Source organism: Equus caballus, chromosome 9 (genome assembly GCF_041296265.1).
Source record: "Equus caballus isolate H_3958 breed thoroughbred chromosome 9, TB-T2T, whole genome shotgun sequence".
In the NCBI taxonomy this organism is placed as follows: Eukaryota; Metazoa; Chordata; class Mammalia; order Perissodactyla; family Equidae; genus Equus; species Equus caballus.
The window spans coordinates 26,100,329-26,107,217 of record NC_091692.1 but is presented as its reverse complement, the minus strand read 5'-3'; the positions used below and the strand labels follow the sequence as shown (position 1 = coordinate 26,107,217).

General features: G+C 37.2%; 1 long non-coding RNA gene across 1 annotated transcript; it reads right to left on the bottom strand.

Annotated features, from left to right (window-relative positions):
* Positions 1–266: 266 nt before the first annotated feature.
* On the bottom strand, positions 267–5,614 carry LOC111775083 (uncharacterized). Its single transcript, XR_002810581.2, has 3 exons — positions 5,490–5,614; positions 893–959; positions 267–370 (listed from the first exon to the last, which is right to left on the bottom strand). It is a non-coding gene; the product is annotated as an uncharacterized lncRNA (long non-coding RNA).
* Positions 5,615–6,889: the final 1,275 nt, after the last annotated feature.

The window sequence follows — 6,889 nt, the reverse complement described above, 5'->3', positions numbered from 1 at the left end:
TTGGTGGTGGCAGGAAGTGCACGAATTTGTTCTAGGAAATACTCAAAGAAATGATCCAAGAATTAACCTTTGTTTTCTCAGCCATGGAAGAAGGTTATAATTAGATGTTGTCTAAGAGTCTTCCTAGCTTCACATTCTATAATCACAATTTGCAAAAATTTTCATTCTGAATTTTCACCTTTTGTTCCATTCAAGATATTCACAAATGCACATGGAAAGAATGTAAATAGAATTTTTCCTAAGGAAAATTTAAAAAGCAATTAAAATGGGATTGCACAAAATTTTATTAAGAGCTTGAGAGATGCAATTTGCTTTCAGTAACAGCTGCCTTTCCAAAATCTGTGAATTCTCAAGATATTAGTCCATAGCCCTGAATGGGGAGACAAAAACAATATGGCAAGGAAGAAATGGTATGGCATTTCTGGCAGTTTACTGAAGGTGTGACTTTAAACAAAGCACTTAACTCTTCTGGACTCCACTTTCCTAATCTGTGAGAGAGACAGGGCTCCCTAAATGAAAGGATATTGCATCTAAATAAACAATCTCACTCTAATGGGGTATCAAGCTGTTTCCAGTGACTGGAATCTTATGGGAAGTGGAGCGATAGCCCCACACCAGGTTGTTAGGAGGTTGCCATGGACATTGGCTGTCAATATTAAAAAAAAAAAAATCTTTGCAAGTTGATGGTACACAGCCTCTACATGTTGAATGGCATTGTGCGCCTAGAGCATTAGAGTAAGGCAAGTGTCAATGTTTTAAAATTCTCCAGCAATTATTCTACTGTATCACACTCTGTGTTCACGTTTCCTCTCCTCTGACATTTCTACCGCTACAACCAAAGGCCATTTCCTTTTTGGTCTGTCAACAGTGGAAATTGAAAACAGCTGCTCACCAATCCTTTGGATAATAGGTTCTCTGTGCACATCGCATTATGGGGTCTTTAAGGTCACCTCCAATACCTGAAGAGATCACAAAGAAGAATTTTCAAGTTGAGTTGGGCCTTAGTAATCATCTAATCCAACTTCCACCCAAGGCAGGAGGCCCATCTGTAACTTCCATCCTCCAGCCACCGTTTGGCCTCTGCACAAACACTTGCAGAACATGGGATCATGCTCCCCAAAGCAGCACAGTTCTTGTTACCTCACTTAAATTGTTAGAAACATTGTTCTTATATTTAACTGGAATCCCACTATAGTTTTTATAGGACCTTATTCTGTGATCTAGAATCGGGTAGAATGAGTTCATGCATTTTCTTTATAACAGCAGTTTACCTATATGAAGAGAGCTCTCCTCTGACCACAAATGGTTAATTTTAGTTCAAACTTTACCGTTTCTTCATGTGAAATGGTTTACATGCATCTTACTATCATTTTTATTAATTTCTGCATGTTCTCTATTTTCTGAATGTTCCTCTTTTGAAAAATTATTCAAAGAATAAAATACTGTACAGTTCAGTAAAAATAAATGACCTACAGTCACAGGCAAAAATACTGCTGAAACTCACAAACAGAATATTTAGTAAAATAATCAGGACACAAAAGAATATAGTATATTTCCACTTACATGAATTCAAAACCTAACTTGTTTAGGACTGCATATATAGATGATAGAACTATAAAGAGAAGGCAGTTAATAATTATTATAAAAGTCATGATAAGTGCTTACCTCTTTTTTTTTTTTTTTTTTGCTGAGGAAGATGAGCCCCAAGCAAATACCTGTTGTCAAACTCCCTCTTTTTGCTTGAGGAAGATTGTCCCTGAGCTAACATCATGCCAGGCTTCCTCTATTTTGTATGTGGGATGCCACCAAATCATGGCTTGATTAGTGGTGTGTAGGTCCATGCCAGGGATCCGAACTGCAAGCCTTGGGCCACTGAAGGGGAGAACGTGAACTTAACCACTACACCACCAAACTGGCCCCAGTGCTTACCTCTTGAGAAAGACCAGAGGTGTGATTAGGGAAGGAGGGCTAGTTTTGGGGATATTTTGGAGCATCAGCAATGTTCTCTTTCTTGATCCTAGTGGTGATTTCATGATAGTCATCTTATAGTTTCATTAACTGTGCATATATGTTGTGTCTACTTTTCTGAATGTGTGTTATATTTCACATTTGTGCCATTTGCATATTACTCTAAAAATGTACATGCATGCATTTTGACTGAAGAATTCACTTTCCAAATAATTGTCCCAAGCAAATAATTAAGGCTATACACAAAGATTTAGCTCAATGTACTTTTAATGTAATAATGATTATGATTGGGAAAAAAAAAACCCAGGGTAAATTAAATCTGCAAAGTTAAGGTCACTTCCAATTCCTGATTGAGTTATTTATGATATATGTGTCTATTGATATGAAAATATATTCATGATTTTTTGCTGAATATAAGAGAATAAAATACAAATCTGTAATGATTACATTTTTTGAAAAAATCTGGAAAGGATTTTAATGAAATACTAACAGCAATTCTCAGAGGCTTATTATGGTTTACTTTTTATTTATCTCTCTTTTTCATCTCTGATTCTAGATTATTCTGTAAGGATTTGTGCATTGTACTATTTTGTAATAGAAATATTATTAAAAATGGTACTAAAAACGAATGGGCCTAATGCTCTAAACATGTCAGGGGTCAGGCCCCTGCATCCTACACAGAGTCCATTCTTCAGTGCAGCCTAAGTTTTGCACATACTTTGTAGGAGTAACTACAGGACACTGCGTGAAAAAGAAATGGGGAGAGTCAAGCGAAATACGATATCGACTGACTGTAACCCTTATCTTTTTAATTTAGTTCTTTTAAATCCAAGTTATTCAACAGCATAAGATTCAAGCAGTCTTGTCAAGGCCTTGTTAAAAAAAGCAACAGTCTCATACCCCTCCTTTTCTCTATTTCCTGTCTCCAGAGGCAACAGTTTCAACTCTTTCGGCTGACGTATGACTTCCTATTCTGAACAACAGGTTTTCATTGCTTCATTGTATAGCTTTAAGCATTATCTGTTGGCTTCCCGCTACAGAAAGTGAATATGTATCTCTTTTTTACTAACACACCCTTGCCCACACTACACACGTGACTGTTCCTGTCCTCACAACCTACCAAGCACAATTCTGGCTATAAATATTTGGTTTGTGTGCACCTCATCTGGATGGGGGGTGCAATAATCACAGCTGAGTCATGGAGTATCTGTGGTCCTGCAAACGTCTTTGTTTTCCCTGGAGCTCATCATTGTTTGTGTTTGTTTATTTGCCCAGTTTTCACTCTTCTTACCTCCCCCAATTGTATAAACCCCAAACTCTTCCCCAGGTGTTTAAACCTCCTCTCAATTCATCCAATATATTCTGTATTTATCAGCTTAACACACCTTTTAAAGAATTCTTTCCCAGAACATCTGACTGTCTCTAATGGGACCTGCAAGCTTCACTCAGGACATTTTTATCATCTTGGGTATTCTTTCCACGCCTCTCTTTTGTTGATCTTCTCTTTCCCGGATCCCACAACCTCTTCCTTGGTTTACTCCCATACTTTCGTGGAATACACTCCTTTGTAACTTCCTAAAAAGGGATGCATGGAAAGCAATTTTTTTTTTTCAGATTTTGAGTGTCTAAAAATGTCTTTATTCTACCTTCTCAAGTAATTGATGGTTTTGTAAACATAGAATTCTAAACTGGAATTATTTTCCCTCAGAATTTTGAAGGCATTGCCCCACTGTCTTCCTATTGCTATTGAAAAATCTGATATCAATCAGATTTTTGAATTTTCATATGTATAATTTTCTCTCAGAAAAAAATGTGTTGATCTTTTCTTTGTCCCCAGTACAATGAAATTCTACAATAATATATCTTGCTATGGATCTATTTCATCACTGAGTCTGGATACTCTGTGAGCCCTTTCAACTTGAAAACTTGAGTCCTTCCGTTCTGGGACATTGTCTTGAACTTATTTAATAATTTCCTCGCCTCTGTTTTCATACATCTTTCTTCCTGATTCCCCTGTTATTCAGATGATGACACTTCTGGAATAGTCTTTTAATTTTCAATAGAACAAACCAGCTTTCAACTCCACCAGGAGTCATCCAGTTCAGCCAGAGATCCATTATTTTACCCTTCCCAAAAGACTAATATCCAGTTTTCTACCAGAGCAGGAAGGGAATTGGGGAGCTACCAGCTTCTTGTTACCCCAATTAAAAATTAAATAAATAGGAGACCAGCCCAGTGGTGTAGTGGTTAAGTTCATGTACTCTGCTTTGGGGCTTGGGGTTCGCAGCTTCAGATCCCAGGTGCAGACCTAACTCCAGTCGTCAAGCCATGCTGTGGCAACATCCCACAAAATAGAGGAAGACTGGCACAGTTGTTAGCTCAGTGACAGTCTTCCTCAAGCAAAAAGAGAAAGATTGGCAACAACTGTTAGCTCAGGGCCAATCTTCCTCACAACAAATAAATAAATAAACAAGAATGATCTTGAGAAAAAGAAAATGTTTTCATGAAGTCTTTCATGTTCTAGCCTCACTTTCAGCCATCTTCCGGGGGTACTTGGTGCTGCCAACCCTTAGCTTCCAGGAGTTTGTTCAGCTGAGATTCAGCTTTCTTAAGTGTGCTAAAAGAGTAACCATCCATTCACCTGCTTTCTAGCTTTCCAGTTATCTTCTCTTCCACTCTCTTTGCCCTTGTGAGTATTTATATATATATATATATACATATATATATATAATTTTTATAGTACTCCAATTTATTATGAATTTGACAAAATGCACAAGTAAACATATGTCTAATTTGCCATTTTAATTGGTAACTTCTCACATATTTTGTCACATGAACTTCTCTCATGACAAGTTTTTTTCATATTTTATATGTTCCAATCTACTTCTCAAAAAAAAAGTAGAGATCTATACTTTTACATTTTAATCTTGTGCATTTTGCCCATTTTTCACCCTTTGAAGGTAATTTGAAAACTCAGTCATGTAGTAGGAATGACAATAATAATAAAGAGAGCTACTATCTTACGTGTATCTGGAGCTGTAGCATATCAAAGTAACAAGTATCCCTCACAGTTTTGTGTTATCTACACATCTGATAACCATGTTCTTTGTCTTCATTTAAGTCATGGGTTGGCAAACTATAGCCCACGGCCCAAACCTGGCCTGCTGCCTGCTTTATAGATAGTTTTATTAGAGTATAGCCACGTTCATTTGTCTACATATTGTCTATGGCTGCTTGTGCTAACAGGAGAGTCCAGTAGTTGCAACAGAGACCATATAACCTGCAAAGCCTAAAATATTTCCTCTCTAGCCCTTTACAAATAAAGTTTGTCAATCCCTGCTTTAAGTTCTTGATAAAATGTGTAAAATATGACAAGGCTAGATCTAAGCCCATTGGCGAGGTACCACACCTCCCAGACACTGATTCATTAACCAGTACAATTAGGCAACTAGCAATAAATCTATTTAACTCCATGACTTGTAGATAATGCAAATCAAGTACATAAGGTGAAAAAAACTCACAAAAATCCATGCTGACTTTAAATTGAATGAATTGTCCTATAAGATATGAAATCCCCCATCACTTTGTGCTTAAACAGTGACGACACTCAAACACAGAAGAATCTCTGTGGGAGATACTTATGCACAGGCTTCCTGAATCCTCTGCAGGTTCTAAGGAACATGGAATTCTAAGGGATTCTAAGAATTCACAAAATGGGTTCTAAGGAATATTAGACCCGTGGAAGGGAAAAAAGGATTAATGCTATAAGTTTGTGAAATATTGCTACATTCTCTCTCTTAGAGATTTACAGTATGTTAGCACATGAAAGATTTTGAAAATTCCTTCAAAAGAAAAATCTGAATACCCTTGTTTATGCAAATGGCACCCATTGGAAAGTCTCTCTTCTAATTCTGAGACTCTTTGATTCCATCTTATCTGAATTTATATCATTGGAAACATCAAATGCTTTGCTGACATCATTGGTACTAACCAAAATGATTAAAAATATTTTTCATGGTTTTCAGAGACTCAAACAACTTTATGGTTCTCTGTCTGTTCAGCAGTGTTTTACCTGGAAGCTAGTCTAAAAGAAGCTGACGGTTAACCAAGACAGAGGCAGAGCGCTGAGATAAGTGGTGTTAATCATTCGTTGCCTCCCTCTCCCTTCTTCTGAGCCCAGCAGAAAGGAATGAGGGGAAGATAAAAGCAATAACTATTTAGCTGGGGACAGATGGAATCACTTACCGCTGCTGGAAGCAACTGGAATGCTCTGCACTTAGCAACCAACAAAGCAAGGACAGCCCCTCTGCAGGTTTATAGTGAAGCTTATCTGTCCAGTCCAGGACAGCGTTGGCCACTGCTTTTATGCTTTATTTGGTTTAGATCTCTTGAGGGCCATTGATAATGACGGTTCTGTCATCTCTCTCTCACATGAAATCCTCTCCATCATGCCAGCCTACCTGTCAGAGGTGATTCTAATCATTAATAAAAATAATTTATTTGAGCACCATCTTAGGCTTCAACTTACATAGTAATGATGAAATATTATAAACCTAATACTTCTGCTCACTACACAGGTACACACAGAACGGAGCCAGCATTCAAACTCAGATCTTCCGTGTACAAATTCCACGTCCTTTCTAACAAACCATATTGCCTGTCCAAATACTCTTTATTTTTCTCATTCTCTAGTTCTGTCAGTATAGTAATTCTATTTTTTTTAAAAAACCTGCCACTAAAATCATATGTGATTCACATTATATTTCTACTGAACAGCATAGCCTGATATATAGATTCAAGGCAATCCCAATCAAAATCTCAGCAAGCTTTTCTAGAAATGGACAAGCTAATTCCAAAATGTACATGGAAAGGCAAAGGACCTGGAAAGAGCGAAACAAATTTGAAAAAGAAAAAAATTGCA